The sequence below is a fragment of the Petaurus breviceps genome, unplaced genomic scaffold (assembly GCF_028583685.1).
Source record: "Petaurus breviceps papuanus isolate PSGF00001 unplaced genomic scaffold, PetGlider_PUasm1.0 90650, whole genome shotgun sequence".
NCBI lineage: Eukaryota > Metazoa > Chordata > Mammalia > Diprotodontia > Petauridae > Petaurus > Petaurus breviceps.
In genome coordinates, this window is record NW_027187299.1 from 3,760,252 (window position 1) to 3,781,247 (window position 20,996).

At 36.2% G+C, this 20,996-nt stretch overlaps 1 pseudogene; it reads left to right on the plus strand.

Moving 5' to 3' along the window:
* The first annotated feature begins 14,073 nt into the window (after nucleotides 1-14,073).
* LOC138143589 (large ribosomal subunit protein eL29-like) lies at nucleotides 14,074-14,949 on the plus strand (annotated as a pseudogene).
* Nucleotides 14,950-20,996: the final 6,047 nt, after the last annotated feature.

The window sequence follows — 20,996 nt, forward strand, 5'->3', positions numbered from 1 at the left end:
GAAAGGAAACACATTAGTGAGATAGCAATGCCACATTATTTTGTCATGAAAATCTCACATGATTCTCTCTCCCCCTTTTTCTTACCCACACATGTCCAGGCTAACTCCAGCCACCCTGATCTGTATGTTACCACTGGACCCTTGTCTCTGGAGGAGAAAGTGAGGTTGGTAACCTTGCACAAGCCTCCCTTGCTTAAATCCAGTCATGGCATCATCTTCCTGATGACATGGTCCCTTCGAGAATGGAGGACAAACAATAACAGTGACGTCCTACACACACATGCCGCTATGCCAGCGCCCTTTGGGCTAATCTAGCATGCCGGCCCCCAAAGTGACTCTCTTTGCTTTTGTCTACTGTCTGTAGGCATCCTCAGAGCATGACTGATGTGGTCCTAAGGACCACTGCCTATAGAGGCTTCTTGCTGACTCCACAGATTAGCGCCTGTGGGCAAGGAAAAAGGGAAGAGAGGGACCCTTGTGCTGTGTGTATCTCTGAGAATTCTTATGTTCTAGTCCATGCTGTGACTTGCTTGAGGTTTGGGATGCAAGAAAAACTAAAGGGTTGATAATAATGACTCTGTGCAACACTGGCCACAATTTCATCATTGACAGAATCATCTGAGCTTTTCCCATTCTCAAAGAATGCCTGTGTCTTGAATACTGGGACCCTGACATTGGTATGGCTGCAACAGGAAGTCAAGTGGCCAATCCAGGAGATCACCCCATTAGTTAGAGGGTAACTGGAATATTGTTCCTCTGGAGGAAATTAAGGCCTTGAGATAAAGCAAAGCCACCATGGATGTCCTACTGTCACTAAATCTATCAATTCAGAATATTAAAGTGCCTCTAGGAGAATTTTTAATCAGCTCTTTCTTCAGACTTTGCCTCCGAGCCCACCAAGGAAGCAAGGGAATGAATATTCTTTTACTATATCTGCTTGATGTTTTACTGTACATACTTGCTATGACTAATTCCTTTTTAGTTTCCCTTTTTAAAAAGGGAGTGGGTAAGAGAGAGAGAATATAAACTTCTGTTAGTTAAAAAACAATTAAAAGAGTGTAAAATGAGGATGATACTATTTACCTACCTTCCAGGGTTGTTGTGAGGATCAGATGAGATAATAATTGTAAAGCACTCAGCATATGGCCTGGTGCATAGTAAACGCTATGCAAATGTCAGCTATAATAATAATCATGACTATTCTTATTATTAAATAACTAGAACAATTAAATAAATAATATTATTAATAAAATAGTATTATTATAGAGGTTGAAGGGGCACTACAAATGTTCAATGTTGCAATCGATTCCAGATGAGGTCACTATATCTTTGGTTTTGCTTAATTGTTTTACTTCATTGCTGTTGAGTCATTTTCAGTTGTGTACAACTCTTCATGACCCCCTCTGGGGTTTTCTTGGCAAAGATACTGGAGTGGTTTCCATTTCCTTCTCCAGTTCATTTTACAGATGAGGAAACTGAGGCAAACAAGTTTAAGTGATTCACCCAAGGGTCACACAGCTAGGAAGTGTCTGAGACTGGATTTGAACTCAGGAAAATTAGTTTTCCGGATTCCAGGCCTGACAATCTATCCACAGCACCACCTAGCGACACTTTTACTTACTTACTTACAAGAGACCTTTCAGGGAATGAGGGCAATCTGCAAATATTTGTAATGTTAAAACAAATCAGACAGGGGTGGCCAGGCAGTGAGTAAGAGCACCAGCCCCAGAGTCAGGATGACCTGGGATCGAATTCGGGCTCTGATACTTAGTATCACAACCAGAAATAAATGGCTGTGTAACCTTGAACAAGTTACTTAACCCCAATTGCTTTAAAAAACAAATCATACTAAAAAAATTTCAATTAAAAAAATAAAATTCTCACACACATGAAGATGGTGTAGTATAATAGAACTATCCTTTGATACTAATGATATATGACTTGGGCAAATGACATAACCTCTAAGTACTAAGCTACTCTCTAACAGTGAATTATAGAGAAGGTATTAATTGCTTTGAGAGAATGAGTTTCCTCATCCAATATTTATCTGTCTATCCATCCATCTATTTATCTATCCATCCATCTATTATCTGTCTGTCTGTCTATCCATCCATCCATGTATCCATCCATCTATATCTATCTATCTGTCTATCTATCTATCCATCTACCTATCCATCCATCTATCTTATTTACCTACACAGAGCCTGTGGAATCTGAACTATAAGAATGTTGCTGAGGCAGGGCTATGTTGGAGCCTACTTACACCAGCTCTCCAAATCATTAAATTTTCAGCAAATACTACAAATAAGGGCTTAATTTATTAATTTTTATTTTTTTCTGATTGCTTAGACTTAAGAAAGTGATGGAGAAAATGTTAATAATGCAGATTAAATTTGAAAGTATGCCATACGTGCATTTTTTTTTTCTTTTTGGAGAGTAACTTGTTAAATGTTTACCAGCACACCCCTTTAGAGCCCACTATTCTCAAGGGGAATATTTAGCACTGCAGTCAAATAGCCCAGGTAAAACCAGAAACTGGAAACAGAAAAGCTCAACAACCACACATGCCAGTGCAGTTGTCCCTGGGGTGAGGGTAGGGGTGGGGATGCCAGAGCAGAGCTGACCCACCTGGAATAGCACAACAATGTCCATAGAAGTAATTAGCAGCCTTCAGCCTCTGTCAGGAGCTGCCTTTCCACAGGCGTCCCTGGTCCCACAAGTTCCCTGTACATCTATCTTTCCCCACACAGGCTCTAATTACATTTGTTCCTTACACATATACTCCTTCCCACATATGCCTGGGCTCATGGTCCCTGTGTGTGTGCTTCTCTACATATGTTCCCTACATGTGCCAACTCTTCCCACTAATGCCATGTGCATTTGTGGGTGACTATGCCCAGGGTGTGTTGGGAGAAACATTTTGTGGCTATTTTTCTTGCCATTTAATTAAATGATTTTTTTTTCTTTGAACTAACTTTGTCCTCTATTTAAAGTAAATATATCAGGGGGCTTGTAAGGAACAGTTTACCTGGGGCATCTGCAAGTGTGCATATCAGGGTGGGAGAGGAGGTGCCCCCCAGATTCTAGAGTCATATGATAAAACATCCGATGTGATATATGAATTTTCACAAACTCTAAAAGTAATCTAGGTGATACAGTGGATAGTACACTGGGCCTGAAGTCAGGAAGACATGAGTTGAAATCTGGCTTCAGACACTTACTACCTATGTGATCCTAGACAAGTCACTTAACCCTGTTTGCCTCAGTTTACTCATCTGTAAAATGAACTGGTGATGGAAATAGCAAACCACTCCAGTAGCTTTGTCAAGAAAACTCCAAATGGGGTCATGAAGAACTAGACACAACTGAAAATGACTCAGCAACAACAACAAACAACAAAACATTGCTACATTTGTTAAATGAGTAGTTTGAAGTTTAAAACTAGATAATTGTTAAGTAATTGCTATAACTGGAGTCGTATAGAACTAATGTAAAAAAATCATGAAAGAGTTGTCTTTAAAAATTACAATATTTGAATCTAACAATTTGTTATTGTGAAGTAAAAAATGATGGATAAAAGAATTCAAAGAAACATTGGAAGATTTGTATGAACTGATACAGAGTGAAATAATTAAAATCAAAAGAATTGCGTATTACACCACAATAATGTAAATGAATTGGTCACTTTAAAAAATAGTGGAATTCAGAGTAATTTGATAACCAGTCCTTGGATCAGATGATGAAGCACCCATCCTTTCTCAAGGCAGAGAGGTAAGGGATAGAATGTTGTTTACATTGTCACATGTCAGTGTGTCAGATATTTTTGCTTACTTGCTTTTTATTGTGTTTTGTTTTGTTTGTCACAGAAAAGGTCTGAACTGGAGTATAGGGGGGATTTCCCCTAAAAATAACCCTGATATAAATACAAAAGACATAGATGGATTGTTTGTTTTTTAAGTGGAATCTTGGAGGCAAATTGTGAATTAGAGGAATTGGATGATAGGAAATGGGATTCAGATTTTCAGAGCAGATTCCAGAAGCCTGGATTGTGACAGAAAAGAACAACGAAGGGGGACATGAGGGATGAAAGTGAATTTTCAGTACAAATCTCATCCCAGCAGGCATGACTGAACACTTTCTTTGGCAGGATGACTTCAGGGTGAAGGCCCTTGACCCTGTTCCATAATTACATTCAGTGAGCATTTCTGCATGGATTGGCTTGGATTTTCTGCCATGGTGGAGGACTCAGTGAACTGGACACCAGGTGAATAACAATTTTCCAGGTCAAACAGCTTCATTGCTCAGTCACAGCCCCCTCCACTAAAACATAGGGCAATTACAAAATAGCCTTCAGCACCCACCCTACACCCTGATTCTCTGCATTGAATTAATGGGAGAACTTTCCATCAGAGAGAAAGATTTAGATCAGAGTTTTTGACACCTAATTGAGAAGTGTCAACATGTAACCATACTTCATCCTTGGATCAAAACAAAATGCCAGAAATTTTAGCATTCTTCAAATCAAGCCCTAATACTTAAGGCAAGGCCTCATTTCTTCACAAACTGTTTTGCTCTGTGCCTGGTTCATCTTCATGGCTTTATCTTCTTTATGTAGAAGACTTATCTCTAGAGTTGCCCTCTTATCCATACTTCAGGCTCACATCATCAGGTGACTGTGGGATGTTTCCATTCAAATTTCTTGCCATTGTCTCAAATTTGACATTGTGGTGAAGCAGCAAGAGAACTATCCTAGGAATAAGGAGACCTAGGCTCTATTCCACCCTCCTTGCCTTGCCCTTTCCTCCCATTTACTTATTGTTTATGGGGCCTAGGATGAGACAGTGAGTCCTTCCAGGTGGCTTTTTAACCAGCTTATATTATCCTTATATTTTACTTGTTTGCCTCCTTTCCTCCTTCTGGTAACTCCAGATATCTGCACGTGGGAAACTGTGCAGTGCTCTAAATGAGCGGTGCCAAACATGCATCTGGGAGGGGGCCAGCAGCCTGCAATACTTCAAGTATAGCCAGATTAAAATGTAATTGGAAAAAAATTAACAAAATTAATAAAAATACAACAGATGATAGGTAATATTAATATGTAATTTTCTAAGACAACCTATAGCTAGTAAGGATACTTATGTATAGATTAATATCTCTCCATTTGAAACTGCTGTTCTAAATTTAAATCACCCACTGCTTCAGAAGCCCACCTCTCTTTAACTAGGAAGAAAGGAAAGAGGAAGATTTACATCGCACCTACTGTGTACTAGGTACTATACCAAGAGTTTTACTCATAGTGTCTCATTTGATCCTCACAACAACACTGAGAGGTAGATACTGTTATTATTCCCATTTTATAGTTGAGGAAACTGACCTACACAGAGGTTAAGTGACTTGCCCAGAGTCATGCAGCTAGTACATTTCTGAGGCTGATTTTGAACTCAAGTCTTCTTGATTCCAGGTCCAGTGCTGTTTCCACTGCATCACCCCTGCAGTGGATGGATTAAAACAAATTTTAAGATTAAACCTAAAAGCATATGTGCATACATTTTACCACTACCACTCCCCCTCCCTAGAGAATCTGGTTGTTAAATATCTACCAGCATATCCCTATATTGCTCTATAAACATTGTGTGAGCTCAACAGAAATGCAGTAGAAGCTCAGGAAATGAAGTTATCACCAGACTGGAGGGGTGGTGACTAATAAATAATGACACCAATAAGAAGCATCTATATAGTCCTTTAAGGTTTTTAAAGTTCTTTACATTCATTATCTCATTTGAACCTCACATTACCCTTGGTTGTTTCCTTCTTTCCTTGAAAAAGCAAAAGATAAACAACCAAGCCCTAAAGACAACCAGCTGAAACAGCTGTGCCAGCTCCCTTTATAGGCAACTCTCTGCCCTTATAAAAAGATCAATAGCATCTTTCTTTTCCACACAAAGTTCAAAAGGGCCTCAATTTGAACAAGGTCCTTCATTGCTTCAACCCAAGTGAATGAGTAATGTGGAAATTCTGGGTGGGTTGCCAGGCTAGTGGGAAGTCACTGGGGGCAGGGCAGTCTGTCTGCATACTTCAAATTACCTCCAGCACCTTATGGAAGCCTTTACCTTACCTGCCTCAGAGTGGGCTTGTCTAAACTGAGGCTGGGGCTGCCAAAGCAAGGAACAGGGAAAGTCCCCTCTGGGTAGAAACACCAACTCCCTCCAGCCTGGAAAGAGAGGAGCTGCAGGGTGAAGTTATTAAATGGCGTGGAGTAGACAGTCTCGTTGTCTGGATTTTTAATGATTGTAACTGGGGGCAGGAGGGAAGGGAGGGGAGCAAAAGGAAAGCTTGTGTACTGAGAACACCTAATTAAAGGAGTCTCTCATGTAAATGATCCATCATCACTGCTTGAGGCGTCGGCTCCTTTCGCAGAGAAAGTGAGGCTTGGGAGGACACAGTTAATGGACCAATATGATTGGCTGAACATCTGTAGGTGATTTGAAAAAATAATTAAAAAGCCATTTCAAAGATCATATCATAATAAAAAGAATTAACTTGATTGTGTTACCTTAACTGGGTTTCTCTGACTTATGGCTGGGAGCCAGTGTTTGCATTATGTTACTCAATGAGTCGCTCAAATCAGACCTTAGAAGCTGAAGATTGCTTCCATGTGATTATTAAACAGGATTGGTTGATTGATTATTAAGCCATATTTGCTGGCACCTTTTCTTTTCCAAGGGGAAAGAAATCTGCTGATGTCAACTTAATGATCCTCACTCTAGTCTTGAGGGGACCTGGAAAAGAGGGAATCAGAATGGAGAGGTCTGAACCCCTTTAGTTCTTAAATTCATATTTTTAGAGTTAGGAAGTAATACGCCCAGTAAACCAGAGGGTAAGAAAGCTCTGCCTTTGCCCAGTGTTCTCTCTTATATACCAAGAAGCCCTGCCCACAGTGAAGGTGCTGAGAATGCAATGACCAGCATCTGAAACCTCTAGTTTCAGATCCCCACCCTACCCCTGGGCTTAGTCTCACCAATGAGCTCAAATACAAACTCCTTTGGAATTTAAAGTTCTTCCCAGCCTAGCCCCTTCCTACCTTTCTGGTTTTCTAACACATGACTTCTCTCCTTACAGTCTGGGATCCAGTTATATGGGTTCACTTGCTGTCCTTCCCATATAACTCTCCATCTCCTGCCTCCCCCCTGCCCATTGCCTCTGCCCCGGTTGCCTCCAAGGTTTGGAATGTTCTCCCTCTTCACTTCCAACTCTTAAAATCTATAGTTTTCCTCAAGACTAAGTGTTCCTTTCTGGATGAAACTGTTCCTGATCCCTCCTGGCTGCATCTTACCTGTGTTATGAATATATTTCTATATGTACACTGGAGGATGAGCTGGTAAATGTTTAACAACCAGCTCTCTAGAGGGGAAAAAATGTATACATGACACTTAATTTTAATATTTATTATTTAATTTTCTTTGTCACTTTTAAAATTTAGACAATCAACAAAATAATAAATCAAGAGCTTATTTGTATCATCTGAGAATTTCCAAGGTATAAATGCTTGCAGTGAAAATGTAACCACTCTTGGTTCAGCCAGCTCCATTACACTATTTTATGTCCGTATTGTCTTCCCTGTTAGAATGTGAACTCCTTGAAGACAGGCTCTGTTGCAACTTTATCTTTATATCCCCATCACTCAGCACAGCATTTCACACATAGTAAATTTTTTTTTTTTTTGCCAACTGGGGTTAAGTGACTTGTCCAAGGTCACACGGCTAGTTTTTGTGTTAAGTGTCTGCAGCTGGATTTGAACTCAGGTCCTCCTGACTCCAGGGCTGGTGCTCTACTTACTGCAATACCTAGCTGCCCCACATAGTAAATTCTTAATAAAATGTTTGTTGATTGATTAATTGGTCAATCTAATAATTACCCTGAAGAGAACTTACATTTACCCCAAGACAACACATCATAGATAAGAATATGTACAAATTAAATACATTGTCACTGAGAGGGACAGTGCAAACAACTGAGATGTTAAAAGAAGGCCCTTCAGCAGAGTTTGGAAGGAAGCTGGGGATTCTAAGAGATTGAGGTGAAGAGAGAAAGAGTAATCTGCATGTGGCAAACATCCTGTACAAAGTCTTAGGGATGGGAGATGGATTATCATGTACAGAGAGCCTAGAGTAGGATGGTTTGGATGGAACATAGAATGTGTGTAGAAGAAAAATATGAAATTATTCTGGAAAGACAAAAATGGAATCCAGTTGTGAAGGGCTTTAGCAGCCAGGTGGGTGGAATGCAGCCCTATTATCCTAGAGGCAAATAGGGAGCAGCTGAAACTTCTGGAATAGGCTAGTGACATGTGCTTTAGCAATGTAAATTTGGCAGCTTCATAGAGGGTGGCTTGAAGATGGGATAGATTGGATTTAAAGAAATCCATTAGCTAACTACTGAATTTAAATGAAAGGTGATGAAGGTTTGAACTAGGGTGGTGGGCATTTGAGTAGAGAGAAGGAGATGGGTATGAAAGATATTGTAACAGTAGAATCAACAAGATCTTATGAAGCAACTGACTTCCTGTTAGTGCCTGCTGCTGGGACTTTGGAAAGAACAATGGACATGAAATTATAAGAAATAATGTTGATTTGGGCTCTGTTGTTCACTGTATGCAGATGGTGGAAAAGTCACTTAACCTCTCTGAGTTTCAGTTTCTTCACATGTCAAATGGAAATGTTAGGTTTCATCACCTCTAAGGTACCTTCCAACTTCAAGTCTATGATGTCATGATGCTGCTCTGATCATGTGTCCCATCTGTATCCTGAGGGAATAAGCATAGACAAAGAAAGAATATATTACTTTTTGCAGTTGATATGGTGTTGGGCTTAGAAAACCCTAAAAACTAAAAATTCTTTTAAGTAATTAATAACTTTAGCTAATTTCTCTGTCTCTGCTGGGTAATATATAGAAATGCTGAAGGTTTTTTTGGATTTATATTTTATCCTACAATTTTGCTAAAGTTATTAATAAGAATATATAAAATACTTATGAGTACCTACCTACTAAGATGAATATAGGAACTATATGAATATAACTATAAAACACTGTTTAAGGAAATAAAGGTAGAACTAAGTAACTAGAGAAATATTCATTGTTCATGAATAAGTCAACCCAATATAATAAAAATGTCAATTTAATAAAAGTTTAGCAAAAACAATATAATAAAAATGCCATCAGTATGGCACTGAATAAATAAATTGATTTAGGTAGCATTAAATCAATTATTCAGTGCCATACTAATCAAACTACAGATGTATTAAAGAAGTAGCAAACAGAATAATGGAACATGGAGAGAATGGAAGAGGAAGGAAATCACCATTTATATAGTGGTTACTGCATACAAAGCACTGTAATAAACACTTTTTTTCTTTTTTACAAATATTATCTCATTTAATCCTCATAACAATCCTGTGAAATGATTGCTGCTATTATTTATGTCTGATAGTTTCAGATACTAAAGCAAACAGAGGTTAAGTGACTTGCCCAGGATCATACAGCTAGTAATTGTCTGAGACTGAATCTGAAATGAAGTCTTTCTGGCTCCAGGCTTGGCTCTTTGTTCACTGAATCACCAGGAGAGGAACAAAAAGTCAAGGGCTTCAAGAGAAATAATGAGAAGAGATGGTAAAGGGGGGCATGCAGTACCAGGTCTCAAACTCTATTACAAAGCAGGAACCATCAAAATAAATTGGTACTGCTTAAAAAATACAGAGGGCAATCAGTGGAACAGATTAGGTATACAGCATGCAGAAAGAACAAATGAACATAGTAGCCTATTGTTTGATCAAATTAAAAACCCAAGCTACTGGGCTAAGGATTCATAATTTGACAAAGACTGTTGAGAAAACTGGACAGCAGTCTGGAAGAAATTAGGTTTAGATTCATTCTTCATACTATATACCAAGATAATGCCAAGCTAGACATAAAAGAAAAAAAATCAGTTAGAGGAGTAAGGACATAATTTCCTTTCCTATCTAGGGTTAAGGCAAACAAACATTCATATGCAAACATGGAGTAGAAAGGATCTCAGAAGATAAAATGTACAATTTTTAATAATTTTATTTTATTTATTTCATTAAACATTTCCAAATTACATTATTTTTTTTTTAACATTTATCTTTAAAATTTTGGACTCCACATTCTTTCTTACTTCTTTCTCTCCCATCAAGAAGGCAAGCAACATATCAGTTATACATGTGAAGTCATGCATATTGTATTTCTATATAAACCCTGTTGCAAACACATACACATATACACAGACAAATGCAAGAAAAATAAAGTGAAGCGGCCAGGTAGCACAGCAAGTAAGAGCATTGGCCCCAGAGTTGGGATGACCTGGGATCGAATTTGGGCTCAGACACTTAGCACTCACCCAGAAACAACTGGCCGTGTAACCTTGAGCAAGTTACTTAATCTGGATTGCTTTAAAAAATAAAATAAAATGAAAAGAGTATGCTTCCATCTGTATAGAGAGTTCATCAGTTCTCTCTCTGGAGGTAATACCATTTTGTCATAATAGGTTCTTTGAAATTATCTTGAATCATTGTCTTGATCTAAGTTGATAAATCTTTTGCAGTGGCTGATCATTACTACAATATTGCTTTTACTGAGTATAGTGTTCTGATTCTGCTCACTTCACTTTGCATCAGTCCACATACTTCCCAGATATTTCTGAAACCATCTAGTTCATATCGTATAGAATAACAGTATTCCATTAAAATCATTCCAATTCTTTGCCACCATAAAAAGAGCTGCTATAAACATTTTTGTACAAATAGGTTCTTTTCCCTTTTCTTCAGGATACAGACCTAGTATTGGTATTGCTGGGTCAAAGGTTATGTACAGCTTTATAACCCTTTGGGTATAGTTCCAAATTGTCCTCCAGCATGGTTGGACCAGTTCATAACTCCATTGAGTGCATTAGTGCCCCAATTTTTCCACATTCCCTACAGCATTTATCATTGTTCTTTTCTGTCATGTTAGCCAATCTGACAGGTGTGAAGTGATATCTCAGAATTGTTTTAATTTGCATTTTTCTAATCAATAGCTGTTTAGAGCATTTTTTTCATGTGACTACTGATAGCTTTGATTTCTTCTGAAAGCTGCCTATTTATATCATTTGACCTAAAATGGACAATTTTGATTACATAAAATTTAAACATATTGCAAAATAAAGAAACCCAATGCAACTAAAATTAGAAGAGAAACAGTTATCTGATTAAAAATCTTTATAGCAATTTTCTATATGAGAAATGTCATTTCTAAGCTATATAAGGAACAGGTATATAATCAAATGATATGAAAAAGTAGTTCTCAAGGGAGGAAATCCAAACTATCAATAGTATATTGAAAAAAAAGTGTTCCAAGACACTAATAACTAGAGGCATGGATATTGAAGGATCTCTGGAGTTCCACCTTGGGAAAGTTGACAAAAAAGGAAAATGAAAAATGTTGGCTTTGCTGCATGAAAATGGGCCCACTGATGGGCTACTATTAGTAGAGCTATTAATTGGTATAGACATTCTAGAAATCAATTTGGAACTACGACCAAGATATTCCTAAATTGTGCATATACCATTACTAGATTTATACCCCCAAGGAAAAAAAAGAAAAAGGAAAAGTTATTAGATGTAAGATAAATTTTATAGTTCTTTTTGTGGTGGAAAAAAGTGGAATCTAAGGGGTGTCTGTCAATTGGTGAATAACTGAAAAATTATAGCATGTGATTGTAATTAATTAATAGTGGAAGATTTTTAGTACTCCTGTATCAAGATTTTTAAAATCCAGCAAAAATTTAATAAAGAAATTATAGGAAAAGAGGATTAGATAAACTAAATTTAATAACTATATTCAGATAATTCAGTGGAGAATAGTAGGTATTTAATCAATCTTGACTCACTGACTTCTTTGGTGTCCACCTGCACTCAACTCTCACCTTTGACTCCAAAGTAGCAGCCACACCCCTGTAAAACAGTCTCAACAGAAGGGCTAAACCAGTTTGAGAGTAACCAACAAGCCTCAAATCTATTGATGAGTTAGGGGGATATCTACCCCAAACATTTGAAGACTTCCCCTGGTGGAGTGGGCAGATGAGAACAATTAATTCCAATATCCATGAAAGCAGCTGAAGCAGGGGCTGTGAAACACTTAGAGCTTGGCCAGAAGCCAAAGATGCCAAGGTCATCCATTGCATCCCAGGACATCACCAGTCCTCTTGCCTTTTGTCTTGGCACGGGACTTCAATGACTTTGGAAGAGAGAGTGAGGCTGATGATTTTGTGCAACTCTGCCTCACATGAATACAATTCACTTGCAAGTCAACACATCACTCCATGATGTCATTGGTACTCTTCAAAAATAAAGAATCAACCACAGTTGTATTTCATTACAGTCTATAAATTCAGTATGTAAAACCTCTGCTTTTCTATACTTGGTGTTGTCTTCTTTGGGGCACAGTATGTGATGGATTTGTATTTGAAATTCCATGAATTCTAAGGAGGAAAAAGTCTAGTCTTTGCTTTTCTCATTGTCTAAATATAACTGTTTTTTTTCCTTTCCTTGTATCCCTTTTGCTTAGCATAGAATGGTAGAAACAATCCCTGTACTCAAAGAAGTCATGGTCTAATAGTGGAGACAATCCCTGTACTCATAGAACTCATAGTGGAGACAACATACAAATAACTATGTACAGACCAGACAAACTGCAGATAATCACAGAAAAAAGCACGAGGACAGATTTCTTCCACAATGAGGGACTGTAGCTAAGATTTGAAGTGCTAACTGAAAAGTCGGATAGATGGTAGAGATGAGGAGGGAGGGCTTTCCAGGAATAATAACATGAGGAATAAAATGTGTAGGCCCAAATTAAAACTCCAAATGACATTGAATAATGACTATGTGAAAGCAAGAACTACAATAATTGCAGATTACATCAAATAGAGTAATAATACATATAGGCATGAAAAGATTTTAGGATGCTGCCAAAGTGTCTTCATAAGCAAATTCATAATACTTAATGCTTAGATTCACAACAACCAAAAAAGAGACAAGGAAACATAACCAATGGAATTTTAAAATTTTTTAAATTTTTAAAATTCTTACAAACTCTTTAAAAATGTTACAAAAGGAAGGAAAAAATGGAAACAGAAAAAAAGAACAAAACAGCAAATAAAGATAAATGAATCTAAGTGCTTTATTTTTAAAAGATTAATAATTCATTCATTCAATAAACCTAAGGGCCAGGTACTGTATTAGGCATCGAGTATACAGAAATAAATATTCCCTACCCTTAAGATACTTACATTCTATTGAGGGAGGAAAGAAGGAGAAAAAGGGGAAATGTCTAGAGAAAAAATAAATATAAAATGTAGACAAAGTAAATACAAACTAATTTCTAGAGATGAGAGCAGGAACAATTGAGGGGATTTAGATAGGCCTTCCTTAGGTATTGGAAGGAAAAACATGTAAATAGTTGTTCAGTTGTTTTTCAGCCATATCTTCCTCTTTGTGATCTCATTTGGGGTTTTCTTGGCAAAGATTTTGGAGTGGTTTGCTGTTTCCTTCTCCAGTTCTTTCTACAGATGAGTAAACTGAGGCGAATGAATTAAATAAGTTGTCCAGGGTCACACAGACATACATAGTGTCTGAGGCCAGATTTGAACCCAGGACTCCAGGCTTGTGCTCTATCCACTGTTCCACATAGCTACCTTTATAAATAATTAGGAAATTCAATTTAGAAAATAAAAGATACAAATACAAATTTTCAAAATTAGAAAGTAGAAAGAGGGCTCACAATGAAGGCAAAATAAATTTAAAAAGATTACAAGAGATTACTATATACAGTTTTATCCTAACAAAGTTAAAAAAACTAAAGGAGATGGATGGTCATCTACACTGTAGATTCTACAGAAATATAAACTAAGAAATCTAACAGAAGAAGAAAAAGTGATTGTCTAAGTAGTCTCAGAAGGAGAAAAAAAACCAGATGGGATATTAAAGTGTTGTCCTGCAAAAAGACAATACTTCCGCTTCTTCTTTCTCTCTCCCTTTGGCCTCTTCCGGTCAGTGGAGTGCCTGTTAGCGCAGGCTGCGGTGTAAAGATGGCTAAGTCTAAGAACCATACCACTCACAACCAATCATGGAAATGGCACAGAAATGGCATCAAGAAACCTAGGTCACAGAGATACGAGTCTCTGAAAGGGGTTGACCCCAAGTTTCTGAGAAACATGCGCTTTGCCAAGAAACACAATAAGAAGGGGCTGAAGAAGATGCAGGCCAACAACGCCAAAGCCATCAAAGCCTGAGCAGAGGCCATCAAGGCCCTGAGCACCAAGGCCTCCAAAGCTAAGCTCCTCAGGCACAAGATCCCCAAGGCTAGCGCCCGGTGTGCTGGCCACAAGATGGCTACCAAGCGTCCAGGTCCTAGGATAGGCATCAAACGTCCAGGCTCCAGGATCACAAAGCCTGACTCTAAGGTTCCCAGAGCCACTGACCCCAAGTCTACCAAGCCCACTGACCCCAAAGCTGCCAAGCCCACTGACCCCAACGCTGCCAAGTCTGCCGCCAAGGTCAGTAAGTCAGATCCCAAGGCTACCAAATCTGGCCCCAAGGCCACCAAATCTGATTCTAAGGCCACCAAGTCTGACCCCAAGGTTGCCAAGTCTGATTCCAAGGCTGCCAAGTCCGATCCCAAGGCAGCCAAGTCTGATTCTAAGGCTGCTAAGCCTGCCGAATCCAAACTCAAAGATGCTGGGGCTAAAGCTGCTGGTCCCAAGCCTTCAAAATAGATGCTTCAGAACAGAAGGACTTGTTTAAAGCTAAAACTCCCTTTTTTTCCCAGCCATGGTATGATTATTCACTATTTTGTACAAATAAAGAAAATGGTGAGTCATAAATAAGAAAAAAAAAAAGACAATACTTCCCATGGATTCACAATCACATTCTTCCCATCTTTTAAAGAACTCCTGGTACAGACTATTTCAAAACACAGAGAAGGACAATAAGTCACTCAGTTTCTTTTATAAGGCACATATGGCAGTTTAGGTTATGTTTAACAATGGCGAAGTTTAGAAAGACAACTATAGACTCCTTATCAATTTATGAATATAATTTGTTAAATGCTAGCAAAGAGATACAAAAACATTGAAACAAATCATCTATTATGGCCAAATAGAATTTATAAATGGAATGCAAAGGAGGTCTTAATTCCAGAAAAATAATCAATACAATAAATCAGATCAAAAAGAACAGCAATGAAGACTTCATCATAATATCATTCAATGGAGAGAACCTCTTTGATGAAATACAACACTCATTTAAGAACATTTTAAAAATTAGAATGGAACTATCCCAATACAATATGAATAAAAAGTAGATATTTAAGACTATGAGCTAATATTATGTGAAATAGAAAAACATTATACGAATTCTCATTAAAAACAGATTTTAAACATGAATGTTTAATCTCACTATTGCTATTTTACATAGTTGTACAAATTCTAACAATAGCAATAAGACATAAAAAAAGAAATAAGAGGAAAAAGCATTTGCAGTGAAGTTAAAATTTCTCCATTGGAAGACATGATTGCATACCTAGAGAATTCAAGACAGTGAATGAAAAATATGGCCTTAATAAATGATTTCAGTAAAGAAGGCAAGATAAACCCATTAAAAATCATCTGCATTCCAATATCTTTTTACCAACAAATGAGGTAAACTTAGAACAAAAATTCTTTTATGATTATAAAAAAGAGTGTCAACTATTTGGGAATTAATTTATTAAGTTATACAACAAAACTACATAAAAAATGCCTTGTTCAGTCTCTGGACTAAGACCTTAGCTGCCTCCTCACTCTGATCCTATGGGTCCTTTCTCCCATTGCTGAGTTCTTCCTAGAACTTTAATTTTGGAGGAGGGGCCAGATCAGACCTCACTTACTCTCCAGACACTGCCAAATGCCCCCAAGCATGTACCTTCCCAATCCCCCTGCTTTTCAGCTCCTCTTTTATGTTTTTACCCCCTATTAGAGAGAAGCTCCTTGATAGTAGTGAGTACCTTTTGGCTTTTTTTCTTTTTTTGTATCCTCAACACTTAGCACAGTGAGTGGCACATAATAAATAACTTAATAAATGTTCGTTGCCTGATTGAATTCAAAATAATTTTCACAGAAATCAAGGAAGAATTTGATAAAGAGAAAGATACTACTTCCATATGGGTAGCTAAAACAAATACAGTAAAAGTAGCATACTAATAAAAATAATTTATGTTTAATGCAATATAAATATAAATGTTATTTCTTAGAATTACGTAGGAATAGGACTAGATTTGTGATTTTATTGGTATAGGGAATTTCCAAACAAGGAGGAAGGAGACACCCTTTTCTAATGCAAGACAGAACCATCTTTGAAACTCACTTCCTTAAGAGTTGGTAAGATCAGTGAGAGGTTAAGTGACTTGCTCAGGGTCACTCGAGTAATATGTATCAGAGGTAGAAATCAATCCTAGCTCTTAGATTCAGAATTGTTGGTCTCTATATATCATGCCAAGCTTCTGTAAGCCCCTTAGAGTTCATGATGATAGTCTCAAGGCTTCCTACTAAAAAAAAAATGTAACGATACCTTTAGTAATAAGTAATTGCCCAATTATATTACAAATAACTTTTTTCCTCCATGGGAGCATGTGCATTTTTTAAGCATTCTACATTTTATTTTATAATTAGAGTTTTATAGTTTTATTTTTAGTTTTCATAATTATAGGTAATATAAAATTTATAATTTATTAATTTATAAATAATTATTTCACATATGATAATTATGTTATATCATAATAATGTTTATGATATATACATTTATTTCAAAATATATCAGAGTTGTCTTTTATAATTGTAGGAGTAATTTTTGTAAAAATTTATCCTTACCTATATTTGTGAAAATAAAGTTATAAATTATAATGAATAGTTATAAACTATAAAATTTGGAACTTTGGGGTCAAAAGTTATCATCATAGCTACCATAAGCAGTCAAATATAAAAGAATGTTATGAGTACCAATTAAAGTACCCTGGGTGTTCACAATACATTTTTTTATGTTATTGAAAAGGATTTGCAGAACAAAAAAATTTTGGGAACTGCTGGGCCGTGGTCACCTGGCAACCATGTTATCTCTCAGAGTTTACAGAATGATCATTTTACCAGTGGGCAAATACTAGGCAAACAAAGATTTGGGATTCTGGTTGCAAACAATTAGATAAAGTTGTAAAATTCACATGAAAAAAATATGGAAAGGGTGGCTAGGTGGCACGGTGAATAGAGCACCAGCCCTGGAGTCAGGAGAACCTGAGTTCAAATACTGCCTCAGACACTTAACACTTACTAGCCACGTGACCTTGGGCAAGTCACTTAACCCCAATTACCCTGCCCTCCCCCCTCCAAAAAGCAAAAAAAAAAAAAAATGGAGGCAAAGGTGTCAAGAATTCTGAAACAGAATCTGGTAAAGTAAGGTTAGCACTACCAGAGCTCAAAATATACTTTAAAGAAATAATTATTTAAAAAACTCATACTTAAAATAACAATAAATAGATCAATGAACTACAACAGAGAACCCAGAAATAGAACTCAAGGTATATAAGTTGCTGGTATTTGATAAACCCACTCTAAAAATCCTAGGGAAATGAATTTCTATTTAATATATAGAAATTATTTATTGCATTAAGTATTTCCCAATTACATGTAAAACATTTTAACTATCATTATTTTTAAAGATCTTGCATTCCAAATTCTCTCCTTCCCTCCCACACACACCCTCCTTAAAGAGGCAAGCAATTTAATAGTGATTATTATGCATGTGAAGTCAGGCAAAACATATTTCCATATTAGACATTGCAAAAAACAGGCAAAAAATAAAACAAGGAAGATAAAGGGAAAAAATATGCTTCAATCTGCATTCAGAGTTCACCAGGTCTTTCTCGAGGTAAGCAGCATTTTTGGTCAAGGATCCTTTGAAAGTGTCATGGATCATTGTCTAGGTCTGAGTAACCAAGTCTTTCACAGCTGATCATCCTTACAATATTGCTGTTAATGTGTTCTTTTCTGTCATGTTAGCCAAGCTAATAGGTGTGAGGTGTGAGGTGAGTTATTTTAATTTGCATTTCTCTAAGTGATTTGGAGCATTTTTAATGTGACTACTAATAGTTATGATTTTGTCTATGAAAAGTGACTTCATATCTTTTGACCATTTGTCAATTGGGGAATGATTCTTATTTTAATAAATTTGGCTCCTTTCCCTATATATTTGAGAAATGAGGCCTTGACCAGAGGAAAAAAATTGTGCTTTCCTATATTCCTTCTAATTTTGTTTGCATTAGTTTAATTTATTCAAATTATTTTTAATTTCATGCAATCAAAATTATCCATTTCACTTCCTGTGATTCTACCTTGTTTGGTAATAAATTTTTTTCTTATCCATAGATATGACAGGTATATTTTCCATGTTCCCCTAATTTACTTGTGCTATCACTCTTTTGGTTGAAATCATTTATCCATTTTAACCTTATCTTGGTATATGGTATGCAATGTTGGTCTACGCCTAGTTTCTGCCAAACTGCTTTCCAGTTTTCCCAGTAATTTTTTCAATAGTGACTTCTTGCTCCAAGAGCTTGGATATTTGGAGTTATCAAACACTATATTACTATACTCATTTACTGTTATATATGATGTATCTCATCTATTCCACTGATCCACCACTCTGTTTCTTAGCAAGTGCCAGATAGTTTTGATGATAAAGGCTTTGTAATATAGTTTGAAATCTGGTATTGCTAGGTGCCTTTCTTCACATTTTTTTTCAATGATTCCCTTGATGTTGTGACTTTGTTCTTCCAGATGAATTCTACTATTATTTTTTCTAGCTCCATAAAATAATTCTTTGGTAGTTTGATTGGCATGGCACTGAATAAATAAATCAATTTAGGTAGAATTGTCATTTTTATTATATTGGCTTGACCTACACAAGAGCAATTAATACTTCTCCAATTGTTTAGGTGTCTTTATTTGTGTGAAAAATGATTTGTAGTTGTGTTCATATAGTTCTTGGGTTTGTCTTGGCAAGTAAATTCCCAAGTATTTCATGTTGTCAGCCACTTATTTTAAATGAAATTTCTCTTTCTATTTTTTTCCTTACAGGTTTTGTTGGTAGTATATAGAAATGCTGATGATTTTTGTGAGTTTATTTTATATCCTGAAACTTTGCTAAAGTTGTTAATTATTTCAACTAGTTTTTAGTTGATTGTCTAGGATGCTCTAAATATGCCATCATATCATCTAGAGTGACTGTTTTGTTTTCTCATTGCCTATTTTTATTCCCTCAATTTCTTTTTCTTGTCTTACTTCTATGGCTAGAATTGTGAGTACAATACTGAATGAGGGTGGTGATAATGAATATCCTTGATTTACCCTGATCTTTTTGGAAAGCTTCAAGTTCATCCCTGTGACAGACAATGATTGCTTTTGGTTTTAAATAGATACTGTTTGTGATTTTTTTTTTGAGACAGCTAAGGTGGTTCAGGGGATGGAGTGCTAGGCCTGGAAACAGGAAGATCCAGTCTGACACTTACTAGCTGTGCGACACCGAGCAAGTCATTCAACCTCTGTTTGCCTTAATCTACTGGAGAAGGAAAAGGAAAACCCCTCTAGTATATTAGCCAAGAAAACCCCATGGACAGTATTGCTGTACTATGGTCCACAGGTCATGAAGAATCAGACATGATAGCATAACCGTAACTTGTCATTTTAAGAAAGGCTCCATTTATTCCTATGCTTTCCAATGTTCTTAATAGGAGTGTGTATTGTATTTTTCAAGGGCTTTTCCTGTATTTACTGATATAATAATATAATTTTTCTTGTTTTTTATTGATATGATCAATTATGCTAATAGTTTTCCTAATATTGAGCCAGCCCTATATTCTTGGTATAAATCACACTTGGTCATAGATACATTGCTGCATTTTCCTTGCTAGTGTTATTTGACATTTCTGCATAGATATTCTTTAAAGAAAGTGGGCTATCTTTTTTTTTCTATTTTTACTTTCCATAGTTTAGGTATCAAAATAATATTTGTGTCATAAGAAGAATTTGGTAGATTTTTTTAATCTATTTTTTCAAATATTTTATATTTATATGTTACTTTTTTCCTTAGATGTTTGGTATGATTCATTTGAAAATCCATTTGGTCCTGAGGATTTTTTCTTAGGGGGCTCATTTTATGTTTTATTCAATTTCATTTTTAAAGATAAAGTTTTTAAGTATTATGTTTCCTTTTCTGAGCAGTTTAGATTTTTATAAATATTTATCCATTTCTCCTATATTTTCAGTTTTACTGACAAATAATTAGACAAAATAATTGCCATTAATTGCTTTAATTTCATTTCATTGGTAGTGCATTCATCATTTTTATTTTTGATATTAGTCATTTTATTTTCTTCTCCCTTTCAAAAATCAAATTAAGTTTATCTATTTTATTGTTTTTTCATAAAACTAGCTCCTAGTTTTACTGATTAGCTCAGTTTTTTTACTTGCAGTTTTATTTTTCTCTCCTTTGATTTTCAAGATTTCCATTTTGGTATATAATTGTGAATTTTTAATTTGTTCATTTTTTAGTTGCATGCCCAGTTCATTGATCCACTTTCTCTCTTTTGTTTATGTATATATATAAAGATATAAATTTTCCCATAAGCACTGCTTTGGCTACATCCCACAAATTTTGGTTTCTTATCTCACTGTTGTCATTCTTATTGAATAAATTATTGATTGTTTCTATGATTTGCTCTTTGACACACAATCTTTAGAATTAGATTTTTTACTTTCTGATTAATTTTTTATCTATGTTTCTGTGACCTTTTATTAAATGAAACTTTTATTGCAATATGGTCTGAAAAGGTACATTTAATATTTCTGCATTTATTTG